We start from the raw sequence: 12975 nt of genomic DNA on the forward strand, positions 1-12975 counted from the left end.
AAAGCTGTTATGAGGACTCAAATTTGTCATGTAAATGGCAAGCACATAATACACGCCTATTTCAGTTAGAGCTCTTGGACACAGATTGATTTACTTAAATCACTTCCTTTTATTTAAAAGGAAGGTGGAGGCTGGCCTAACTGCAGAGTCTGGCAACCTGCCATGTGTAAGCAGAACTGGATCAGAGCTCTGCCTCTGTTTCTTTGCATTCCCAGGGCTCTCCTCTCTTCTATGTAATTGTTTCCTTTTCTGTCCTCCAGCCTTGCTTATAGCATACAATGACTGCAGCTGTGCCAGGTATCGCATCTACCTTCTGCAGCATCCAGAAGAAGAAAGCTCTTTTTTCTTTGACGTAGAACAAAAGTCCTGGGTGGTGCTCTGATTAGAACACTTCAGGTCACGTTCCCACTTCAGAAGCCATCACTGAGGCTGGGGGCATCCATTCCATGATTGGCATAGGTGACAAAGGGGTGGGATTATGCTGTGTTCCCTTTGCGGGGCTCCAAAGTCCAGGTTCCTCCATGTGCAATCCTGTCTTCACATCTGTGTCCCCAAAGCCTGGCACAATGTTTGACACACAAGGAGACATTCAGTAAGAGCTTATTGAATGAATGGTGCTTGTTGAATGAGGATTATAAAATCTAAGGAGAGAATAAGTGTGTGTGGGGTTCTCTGAATCAGTTGCTCAGTTAGTGGGAATTTGCCAGATATTCTTTTCAATGAAATCCCAGGTTGCAAATGTTGACCTTCGCCTCTTCCCAGAGAGCAGCTTGCTTCTCCTGGTGACATCTGGGAAAGCCTATATGCATCCCCTTGCCAGGCCTCGGGAGCCGTCTGAAGGCTGCCGGTGCTGCCTCTGCAGCCTCTGCACAGCTCACTCATGCTGGGGAGCATGAGAGTCAAACATCCAATTCCGTTTTTAATCTTGAGTAGTCCAATAAGGGAGATTAAATTTATCTTTAAATAGCTTTTTTTTTTTTTTTTTTTTTTGGAGACGGAGTCTCGCTCTGTCACCTGGGCTGGAGTGCAGTGGCCAGATCTCAGCTCACTGCAAGCACCGCCTCCTGGGTTTACACCATTCTCCTGCCTCAGCCTCCCAAGTAGCTGTTAAATAGCTTTTTAAATGAGGAGGAAATTGAGATTTGAAAGGGCAGGACTTTTAAAAATCAAAATCAGAGTGTGTGGGGAGCTGAGCCCCCCGTAGCCATCCTGAGGGACTTTCTCTGTGGCTGACATGAAGATCTTGGCAAGGTGAGGATATGAAGTCTAGGGGAGCAGAGCCACAGTGCCCATGCCCCAGAGAGGGACACCGACTCCGGGGTGTGGTGGAGGAGGTGGAACAGCTGAGCCCCACGCTTCACAGAGACCCTGCTGTGGGCCCACCGGAGCACACAGCATGGGAGGTGAAGGAGGCAATGGAGCCGGTCACACAGCATTCAGCCAGGGCTGCCCCGAGCCTCCACAGCCAACACCCAGGTGTGGGATGCCCATTCAACAGTGCCCCAAGCTTGGGGAGGATGGAAAACCCCAAACAAATAACTTGAACAAATCCCTCCTTGGGGTTCAGACCCACACCGCTGCTGGCATGTCCTGGATGGCCCATGGTCTCCTCCAACCCACTGCGTCCAGACACCAACTCATCACCCCACTCATGCTTGCTGCTCCCCAATTCTGACTCCAATCTTTGTAACAGCCTCTCCAGGCCCCCCCACATTTCCTGATAAGCTGCTTGGACATTGTCCTAGACCATCCCCCACCTATTTCTGCACAGCCATAACTTACCATTGCCTCTCTCGACCCTCCCCTTCCAGCCCTCCCAGCCCCTCTCACCTGGATTGGCCTTTCTGGCTCTAGTCTTGCCCTCTCCAAACTTCTCTCCACATCTCGCCAAATCTGTGCTTCCAGGACACAAATCATATCCTGCTAGTCACCTCCTCAAAAATCAAGGGCTCCCCATGGCCTACAGAATAAAGTCTATGTTCTTAACAGAACACCCAGCACCCACCACTTGTCATTCTATTCTCATTTCCAGCGCATAAGGAGCCTTGTTGTCAGAGCCCGAGGACGCTTTCCTGTCTCAGAACCTTTGCTCGCGCCGCTCTGGACACAGGGCCTGCCTTCTCCCTTTCTCTTCGTCCTGAAGACCTTCTCATTTTCCAGGCTCCTGTTTCAATGCCTCCTCCTGCAGGCACCTCCCTGCAGGTGTGGGGACAGGAGTGGGTGGCTGTTTTCTCCTTCCTGCCACTGCCCCATGCTGGTGTCTCTTTCAGCATGTTTTTCATTTGGCCGAGGACAGTGAGGACAGTGGCCTGCTAGCTCTATTCGGCAGTTATGTTGTATCAGACACAGCCAGGTGAATTTCCACCCATGATCTCATCGAATCCACACAGTTAGGAGAGGAGGTTTGTCCTGTTTCATGGACAGGAACTTGAGGCTCAGACAGGAGAAGTGACTTGCCCAAGCAAGGGACAGAGCTGCACTCTGCACTCTCGGTGGAGTCCAGCGAAGTTTCTCCTCCACCTCTCTGCACAAGGCAGCTGCCGGGAGGCAGAACCCTCTGGAAACCCATCTGTACTCTGTTTTTTTTAAAGGCTCTTGAGTTTCAAAGCGGACTGGAGGAACACACTCCTATGATCCCTAATTCACATTTGTCCTCCCTCCCTGGCCCTGGCCTTCCCAAGGACTGCCATGAATCAGGGCCCCAGGCCCAGCACTGAGCAAGTCTGCATAATTTCCTGAATGTCACCAAACCCACCTGTCACTCCCTGAGCTTCCCAAACACCATTCCCTGTGTACCCAGGGAGGCTCCGAGCCATATACCAGGAAGCCCCTCTGTGAAATCCTATTAGTGTTCTCAGCTAATTAGCTTGAAAGCACTCTAAGTAATTAGGAAGGGGGCCATACAGTGTCCCCACTGGGGAATGGGAAGTACACCATCCAGACAGCCTCGGAGAGCTCCCTCATCTGTCCCTCCACGCTGTGAACTCATCTCTTCCTGAACATCTTCCCTCTCTCCCATGGCCTCGGTGCTGTGCTAGGGCAGGAGCGTGGCTCAGAGAAACATTTATATTCAGACATAAAATGGGAATGGGAGCAAGTTTTGAGATATTAGGTTTTCTTTCTCCTCTTTGCCCTTCCCTCTCATTCCAGCCAGCAGCAGCTCTAAACTTCACTGCTGCAGGGAGGATGTGGCAGAGCGGAAGGAGGGAGGCAGGAGGCAGGGGGACCGCCCCCCGACCCTCTAGCATAGCATTTCCTGCTGCCCCCAGCAACACAGTGGTGTATCTAGATGATCCCAGGCCTACCACAGAACAGAAATGATGGATAGAAAAGATGGATGTAGACTGGGCACGGTGGCTCATACCTGTAATCCCAGCATTTTGGGAGACTGAAGTGGGTGGATCACAAGGTCAAGAGATCAAGACCATCCTTGCCAACATGGTGAAACCCCGTCTCTACTAAAACTACAAAAATTAGCTGGACATGGTGGCATGCGCCTGTAGTCACAGCTACTAGGGAGGCTGAGGTAGGAGAATCACTTGAACCTGGGAGGCAGAGGTTGCAGCAAACCAAGATCATGCCACTGCACTCCAGCCTCATGACAGAGTGAGACTCCATCTCAAAAAAAAAAAAAAAAAAAATCAAAACAAAAAGCAAACCAAAAAAAAAAAAAAAAAGGGAGAGAGAGAGAAGATGGATGTCTCAGTGGCAAGCAAGGTGGAAGGATGACCGAAGACAAGGTGTCTCTCTGCACCCCAAGCCGCCTGACCTCACACAGGACCAGAGCACTGAGGCACAACTGACTGCCCAGGAAAGGGACGTCGAGTTCAGAAACTCAAGTGTGACACTAAAAATCAAGGAATTTAAGATGAAATTTCTCATGCACTGCATTCTGGACTGGGATTCAAGGTGCCATTGAGGGAGCACCTCCCAGGGCTGGGGTTTTGTTCGCAGCACTCTGCATCCATTTTCTCTGACCTCCCAGCAGCCCACTGAGGAAGACATTACCACCCTCATGTCACAGATGGGCCAGACCACAGGGAGGCCACTGGGGAGAAGGAGAAGCAGGGACCTGAATCCAAGGTTGGGAGCCACCACCGTCTCACTCTGAGGGCGGTGCTGTGCAGCTCCCCAAGAGGAGGGACCAGAGCTGGAGGAGTGGACAGTCACAGACCCTCCTTGGGCTGCTGTGCCATTGCTAGAACCTTCTCTTTAGAGAGTACCAAGTACTTCTATCCATAGCACTTTCCCTGGCTGGAATCCTGCAACTGTCACAGTGGCCCAAGATCCAGGAAGGCAGAGCAGGAGCGTCGTGCCCACTTTCCAGCAGGTGCAAGGGAGGCTGGGGGGTGACGCACAAGCCCCTGGGGGAGTGAGGGGTGGGAGGGTGCATGGTGAACCTCTGTTGACTGCTCGCTCCCTCAGCCGGCACGTCAGGACCCAATGGCAGTTCCAGGTTACAATTACAGAAGTATTTTGGGTTTCAGATTTTTTCAGATTTTGGAATTTGAAAATCTGAAATCCAAAATGCTCCAATGAGCACTTCTTTTGAACCTGGTCTTTGAATATCATGTTGGAACTCAAAAAATTTTGAATTTTGAAGCATTTCAGATTTCAGATTTTGAATTAGGGATGCTGTATTATCTTCTGAATGAGGCCACTCATTCAGGAAAACCCAGAGCTTGGGGAGATGGAGCTGCAGCCCAAAGAGGTGATTTCTGAGGCGCCTGCCAGTGCAGAAGGGCCTACAAAGTGGTGAAAGCAACCCACAAAATAGGAAACCCAATATTAGCTAATGGAACACTGATAAAACCTGCTCAACTTGTCTGTCTCTGGCCAATTCAAATGAAGCCAAGTCAATGTATTATTAAAAAAAAAAAATTGGGAGGCCGAGACAGGCGGATCACAAGGTCAGGAGATCGAGACCATCCTGGCTAACATGGTGAAACCCCATCTCTACTAAAAAATACAAAAAACCAGCCAGGCGAGGTGGTGGGCGCCTGTAGTCCCAGCTACTCGGGAGGCTGAGGCAGGAGAATGGTGTCAACCTGGGAGGCGGAGCTTGCCGTGAGCTGAGATCCGGCCACTGCACTCCAGCCTGGGCGACAGAGCAAGACTCCGTCTCAAAAAAATAAAAATAAAAAAGACACTAATTTCTCGCAAAAGCACTGAATTATACCATGAATCATCAGTGATTTTTTAGGGATATGAAGAAGGGGTTTTCACAATACCTCACACGACATACCATCTTCCTCATCTCCTCTAAATGTTTCTCTCCCTGCAAGCCCAGTCCTCTCCATAGTTGTCCAAATCCCTCCCTCTTTTCTCTTATCTCCAAAACTGAAAGCTGTGCCCTGACTTTCTATATCCCTCCCTCCCCTTCTTGGACCACCCAGGAAGCCCCACACTTCCCCAGGATGTCCCCTCCTCCCCTCCTGGCATCTCCCGTCTTTCCTCAAACGGACGAGTTTGGCCTCTCTTAGCTTCTCCAACTCTGCATCTCAACCTTTCTCCCTTCACTACACAATAATGTCCAGGAGGCCAAGAGTTCACAAACTAGGGACCCTCCCTTTCCAGCAGGGAGGAGAGAGGTGACTGCAAATATTTAGTTATAATTTTCTTCCCTGCCATGCCTGTTTCCATGGGCAGTGCTGAGCCCCAGTCCTGGCAGATCTCAGAACCCAGCTCTCATGACCGTGGGGCAAATGGGGCCCAGGGAGCCTCTGCGTTAAGGACCGTGCATCCCACTCTGCAGCTCTCTTGCCCTGACCTCTGCCCCTTCATGGTCCCCCAGGCCTGCCCTGCCCTGTTTGTCTCAGCCTGCCCAGGAAGGCCACTGCTCGAGGACTCCAGGAGGCTCACTCCAAATTATGACAGGGAAGGACATGTCCAACCCGAAGATTCCGCCTGGGGCTTTGCACCAGCCAGGAAGCTCAGGTGGACAGAGCTGGCCCCAAGCCCAGTGGCAGGAGAGGCAGGCCAAGTTTGAGCCCTCAACAGTGCTGCCCTCATCCCCAGGCCTGGCTTCCTCCTGGCATCCAGTCACCCAGGTTCCACCCACCCTGGGCTCTCCCAGATCAGCAGACTTCTGCTATGGCACTAGAGGGTCAGAGCTGCAGAGGGCCCTGGAATTTATTAGCTGAGTCTACCTCCCATGCCTCAGGATGGGGATGTTAAGGCCTAAAGCGAGTCAGAGACCTTCATCCACAAGAAATCACATAACTTTGGACAGAATGAGCTAGAATCCTGGTCTCTGAACTTCCAAGTTAGTGTTTGCCCCATAACACATGGGGATTACATCATTCCTAGCCGGGCTCATTGGCTCAGGCCTGTAATCCAAATGCTTTTGGAGGCTTAGGTGCGAGGATTGCTTCAGACCAGAAGCTTCAGACCAGCCTGGGAAGCAATTTGAGACACTGTCTCTATTTAAAAAAGAAAAAAAAAAAAAAAAAGCCAGGTGTGGTAGTGCACATCTGTAGTCCCAGCTACTTGGGAGGCTGAAGCAGGAGGATTGTTTGAGCCCAAGACTTCAAGACTGCAGTGAGCTGTGATTAAGCCACTGCACTCCAGCCTGGGTGACAGAGCAAGACCCTGTCTCTAAAATGATAATAATAGTAATTTCTAAACTCCGAAGATGGGTGTTGTTGAAAATGATGAAATTGGAATTGTGGATTGTGGGTTCTCCTATGGTTATTTGTATTTTAAGTGGAGCACAAGATCGAAACATCTCCTTGACACACAGGCAAACCCACAGAGGCAGAAAGGAGATGAGTGGCAACCAACGCCTGGGGAAGGGGCGGAGTTGGGAGTGAGTGTTTCACGGGCACAGGGTGTCCTCTGGAGTGATGAAGAGCTTCTGCAGTGATTGGTGGTGATGGTTACACAGCATGGCGAGTGTACTAATGCCACTGAATTGTACATTTGAAATGGTAAGTTTTATGTTTCATGCATTTCACCACAATTAAAAAAGAAATCTCCTTGGCTGGGCGCGGTGGCTCGCACCTGTAATCCCAGCACTTTGGGAGGCCTAAGTGGGTGGATCACAAGGTCAGGAATTTGAGACCAGCCTGACCAACATGGAGAAACCCCGTCTCTACTAAAAATACAAAAATTAGTTGGGCATAGTGGCAGGTGCCTGTAATCTCAGCTACTTGGGAGGCTGAGGCAGGAAAATCACTTAAAACCCAGGAGGTGGAGGTTGCGGTGAGCCAAGATCACGCCATTGCACTCCAGCCTGGGCAATAAGAGCGAAACTTTGTCTCAAAAAGGAAAAAAAAAAAGAAAAGAAATCTCCTTGACTCAAATACATAAGACCTGTATTGAGGAAAGGTCTAACCACTGGGAGTTTGTTTTGCTTCTTCTCTTCTCTCTTCTGTCCCTCCCTCACCAGACCTCTGCTGAGAGTGTTCCCAGTCTAAGAGGAGAGCTATACACAGTGTACAGACTGACCGAGAATCCACTCTAGGACAGCATGCTGGGAAATAAGATAGACCCAAATGGTAAAAGGAGTTGTTCCTGGAAAAACATCTAGGAATGCGGGAGGAGCACAGATCAAGTGACAGGGGAGGGGCCTGTGACAGCCACTTCCCCGCCCGGGCACCACTGAATGCTCTGGTGGTTCCCGAGTTCATTTTTAATTTTTTTTTTTTTTTGAGATGGAGTCCCACTCTGTCGCCCAGTCTGGAGTGCAGTGGTGCAATCTCGGCTCAAGCAATTCTCCTGCCTCAGCCTCTCAAGTAGCTGGGATTACAGGCACCTGCCACCATGCCTGACGAATTTTTGTATTTTTCATAGATACGGTTTCACCATGTTGGCCAGGCTGGTCTTGAACTCCTGACCTCAGGTGATCTGCCTGCCTCGGCCTCCCAAAGTGCTGGGATTACAGGTGTGAGCCACTGCACCTGGCTTTGAGTTCACTTTTTTTAGACTCCACGTATGAGTGGGATCATGTGCTATTTGTCTATCTGTGTCTGGCTTATTTCACTTAACATGGTGTCCTACAGGTCCATCCACGTTGTCACCAGTGACAGGATTTTATTATTTTTATAGCTGAATAGTACTCCATTACATATAAGAAATGATCCATGCATGAGGGGGTGGATGTGCTAACTCCCTGATTTGATCATTATGGAGGATATCTGTGTTGAAACATCAAATTGTGTCCACAAACATGTACAATTACAGTGTGTCCCTTTCTAAAAAGCTGGTTCACTGTGGAGACCAGTAAAGCCTTTCATAGCTTCGAGGGAGATCACAGACTGTGGAGCGGGCTTGGGCCTCTGGCTCTCACCCCTGTACTTCCCAACCACAACCCTCCCTCTCTCCAGTGTCAGGCATTGTCCTTCCCCTCCCCGAAGGCCCTGCTTTGAGCCTGCCTCCTCCTCCTTCACCCAAACCACTCACGCTGTGTTTTCATTCTGTGTTAGAAAATTACGTAGGCCTGTAATCCCAGCACTTTGGGAGGCCAAGACGGGCGGATCATGAGGTCAGGAGATCGAGACCATCCTGGCTAACACGGTGAAACCCCGTCTCTACTGAAAAATACAAAAAACTAGCCAGGCGAGGTGGCGGGCGCCTGTAGTCCCAGCTACTAGGGAGGCTGAGGCAGGAGAATGGCGTGAACCCAGGAGGCGGAGCTTGCAGTGAGCTGAGATCCGGCCACTGCACTCCAGCCTGGGCGACTGAGTGAGACTCCGTCTCAAAAAAAAAAAAGAAAAAGAAAAAGAAAATTACGTAGGCCATGAAGATTTGCATACATTTACCTGCTTTCTGTAAAGGTTTCCACGCCAGGCAGTTTCCCACAGATTTGGAGTCTCATTGCATTGAAATGGTAAATTATTTCTTGGTTAATCCCTTCACCGAATTCCCCGCAGGGCCTGGCAGCATGTTCTGCACCGTGAGTCTGTCGTCCGCCAGATGCTGGTCCTCCACCTGGTGTGGGGGCCTCCGAGCACCCTCCCCATAGTGAGGGACTGGCAGCACTCACCGGCGTGGGAGGCAGTTGATACCCACTCTCCTTGGAGTGCTCCTGTAGGTGTTAGATCTGTGGTCCGAGGGATGTGAGGAGCCCAGAATAGTTCCCCAAGGGGAAGAAATAAAAGTCCCCACAAAAGAACAGAGCTCGCCCATCCACTGAGGAACAGTCCTGCAGGGTCCTTTCCTGACCCTGCTCAGCTGTGAGCTCCCTCCTCGACCACCTCTTCTGTTCCTCCTCCTTCCCCTGCTCCTCCCGTAAGGGCCTGGCCTCTTGTGTTGGGCTTTCCCCCTTGCGTGGAGCTCTCAAGGAAGCCATCAGGTTGAACATCTTCCCCACAGGATGCAGCCCAGTTGAACACCCAGCACTGTCAGCCACGGAGTGTTGCATGAATGTGCTCACCCCAACCCTTCAACCCACACACAGGGCAGCCTTATCCCATGCATGCACTTTGTAAACACACACGTCCCAGGGACAGGCAGGGAGCCTAGGTTCCCATCTCGGCTTAGCTGCTGATCAAGGCACAACCTTAGTCCTTCTCTCTCCGGGCCTCAGTTTTCTGGCTGTATGATGAGACCACTGGACTCAATGAACCTGGGTTTCCTTTCAGCGGGACTGCCCATGTTCACCAAGTTGTCCTTGGTGTCACTCAAGCAGCTTCACCTGCCTCCCCGCAGCCCCGCCTCACACACACGCCTCATGATTAGAGTGGGAATGAGGAGGTGTGGGTGGATAGTCCCCTCAGAAACTGCTGGCCCTGCTGGTGTTGCCCCCCAGAGCCCCCGGACACAAAGCCCTCCATGGACTGACCCTGTCCCTCTGTACCTTCACCATCTCCGCTTCTGTCTGCCTGAAATATTCTTCACCCAAGTTAGAGTTGGTTCCTTCTGATCATTCAGGTCTCAGCTCAAATGTCACCTCCTCAGAGAGCTAGAGTACCCCTTCTCTGTCACCCTGCGGCATATCACTATGTTCTGTTTTCTTTAGAGCACTCACCACCACAAAGAGTGGTTATCCAATCCCTCCCTCCCTCCCTCCTTCCTTCCCTCCCTCCTTCCCTCCCTCCTTCCCTTCCTTCCTTCCTTCCTTCCTCCCTCTCTTTCCTCCCTTCCTCCCTTCCTTCCTTCCTCCCTTCCTTCCTCTCTCTCTTTGCTCCCTTCCTCCTTCCCTCCCTCCCTCCCTCCTTTCTTTCTTCCCTACTTCCTTCCTTTTTCTTTCTTTTTGAGACAGGGTCTGGCTCTGTTGCCCAGGCCGGAGTGCAGTGGCATGATCTCAGCTCACTGCAACCTCTGCCTCCCAGTCTCAAGTGATCCTCCCACCTCAGCCTCCTGAGTAGCTGAGACCACAGGTGTGCACCAAGTCTGGCTAATTTTTATCTGTTTGTTTGTTTATTTTGGTAGAGATGGGGCTTAACTATGTTACCCAGGTGGGTCTTGAACTCCTGGGCTGAAACGATCCACTTGCCTCAGACTCCCAAAATGCTGGGACTGCAGGCATGTGCCACCATGCTTGGCCCTATTTCTTTACTTGGTCATTGTCTCCCCATCTCACACCCCCATCACCCATAGAATGAAGGAGGATAAGGGTTTTGTTTTGTTCACTACTGTATCCCTAGGACTTAGAATAGTGACTGGGACATCGTAGGTGCTCAGTTAATGTCTGCGAACAAAGTAATAAAGATGCTTACTCTTCACCCTTGTGAAGCTTCTGTCTGGAGCTTTCCTGCTGGACTGTGTGCAGTGACTGACTGGGCACCACATCAGCCCGGAGCAGTAGTTACTGTAGAAGTTTCCAGGAGTCTCCAAAGGCGTGAATTTGAATTTCTAGAGGAGAGTCCTGGGAATTTTTATTTGGGGGCCACTGCTTTAGGTGACCAAGAATTGGTTCAGGTCAGGGCCTAACAGAAAGGTTTTTTTCCCCCTCTTCAAATTCTTGTGGCTGACTGTCTGTGCTTTCAAGGGGACATTAATAGCTTCATCCAATAGCTTCATCCTGGCAGGCAGGAAGCACTTAAAAACTATTAGTTGAAAGGAAGATGAAATGAAATCTGTACTTAGTTATCACAACTTTCTTTTTTCTTTTTTTCAAGACACCGAGGGCAAGTAATTACAACTTTCTTGATGTAGTAGAGGAATCACTGGTCTGGGTACCGAGAGAGCTGGATTTGCACCCCAGTTGTTGCTGCTTCCTAGGGAGGGCAGTTTTTGAGCCCCAGATTCCTTATCTATAAAAAGGTACTGATAGTACTTAGGGGAGTTGTTTCATTCGTTCATTCAATTATTTTTTCATTCCTTCAAACATTTATTATCTTCTGCATTCTAGGACTGAACCAAGACCCAGGTGATATGTAGAAATAAACAAGAGGCCAAGCACAGTGGCTCACACCTGTAAACCCAGCATTTTAGGAGGCTGAGGCAAGTGGATCACTTGAGGCCAGGAGTTTGAGACCAGCCTGGCCAACATGGCAAAACCCTGTCTCTACTAAAAATATAAAAATTAGCTGGGTGTGGTGGCACATGCTTGTAGTCCCAGCTACTCAGGAGGCTGAGGCAGGAGAATCACTTGAACCTGGGAGGCAGATGTTGCAGTGAGCTGAGATCATACCACTGCACTCCAGCCTGGGCAACAGAGCAAGACTCCATCTCTAAATAAATAAATAAATAAATAAATAAATAAAACACATTAAGAAGAATAATGATATATGTGTCCCCAAGACCAGAAGTGGCCCACCCTCTTCCTGCTGGTAGCTGTGGTCTCAGTGAAGTCCTAGAACAACATAGGAAAAAGGACATGCTCTGGCCCACAGTCTCATGGAACTTTATTTAAATCACAATGCCTGTAGCATTATGGGAACAGGCATGGAGGGACAGCCCAAGCCAGCTCAGAGGAGTTATCTTCAAAAGTTATATAGAATACGTTCACTTTTTTTTTTTTTGTCTCTTTTTGAGACAGCGTTTCGCTCTCTCAGCCTCCCAAGCTGCTGGTACTACAGGCACATGCCACCAAGTCCAGCTAATTTTTGTATTTTTTTTAGTAGAGACAGGCTTTCGTCATGTTGGCCAGGCTGGTCTGATACTCCTGACCTCAAAGTGATCCTCCCGCCTTGGCCTCCCAAAGTGCTGGGATTATAGGCACGAGCCACCATGCCCAGCCTGAGAATAAGTTCACTTTCTATGCTACCAATCTTCATTCACTCATCCATACAACCACTATTTATTGGATATTCACTACTATTCCCATTGGGTGTTGTGCAACAGGTGGAGAAGGTTGCCATTTACAGTGAAAGAAACACTGGACAAGAAACAAGTTTGAGGCTGGGCATGGTGGCTCATGCCTGTAATCCCAGCACTGTGGGAGGCTGAGACGGGTAGATTACTTGAGGTCAGGAGTTCCAGACCAGCCTGGCCAACATGGCGAAACCCTGTCTCTACTAAAAATACAAAAATTAGCCAGGTGTGGTGGCATGTGCCTGTAATTCCAGCTACCTGGGAGGCTGAGGCAAGAGAATCACCTGAACCTGGGAGGCGGAGGTTACATTGAGCCGAGGTCATACCATTGCACTCCAGCCTGGGTGACAGAGTGAGACTCTGTCTCAAAAAGAAGGAAAAGAAGAAAAAGAGGCGGGGCGTGGTGGCTTACGCCTGTAATCCCAGCACTTTGGGAGGCCAAGGTGGGCAGATCAAGAGGGCAGGAGTTCGAGACCAGCCTGGCCAACATGGTGAAACCCTGTTTCTACTAAAAATACAAAAATTATTCTTTTTGTAGCCAGTCTGTAATCCCAGCTACTTGGGAGGCTGAGGCAGGAGAATCGCTTGAACCTGGAGGGGGAGGTTGCAGTGAGCTGAGATTGCACCATTGCACTCCAGCCTGGGTGAGAGGGCAAGACTCTGTCTCAAAAAAAAAAAAAGAAAAAGAAAAAGAAACAGGTTTGAGAGACGATCCTGAGTTTTATTCTAGAGATGCTGAAATTAAGGGCCTATGAGAGTGATTCTCCTGCCTCA

This window comes from Macaca fascicularis, chromosome 13 (genome assembly GCF_037993035.2).
Source record: "Macaca fascicularis isolate 582-1 chromosome 13, T2T-MFA8v1.1".
NCBI classification, from domain to species: Eukaryota; Metazoa; Chordata; class Mammalia; order Primates; family Cercopithecidae; genus Macaca; species Macaca fascicularis.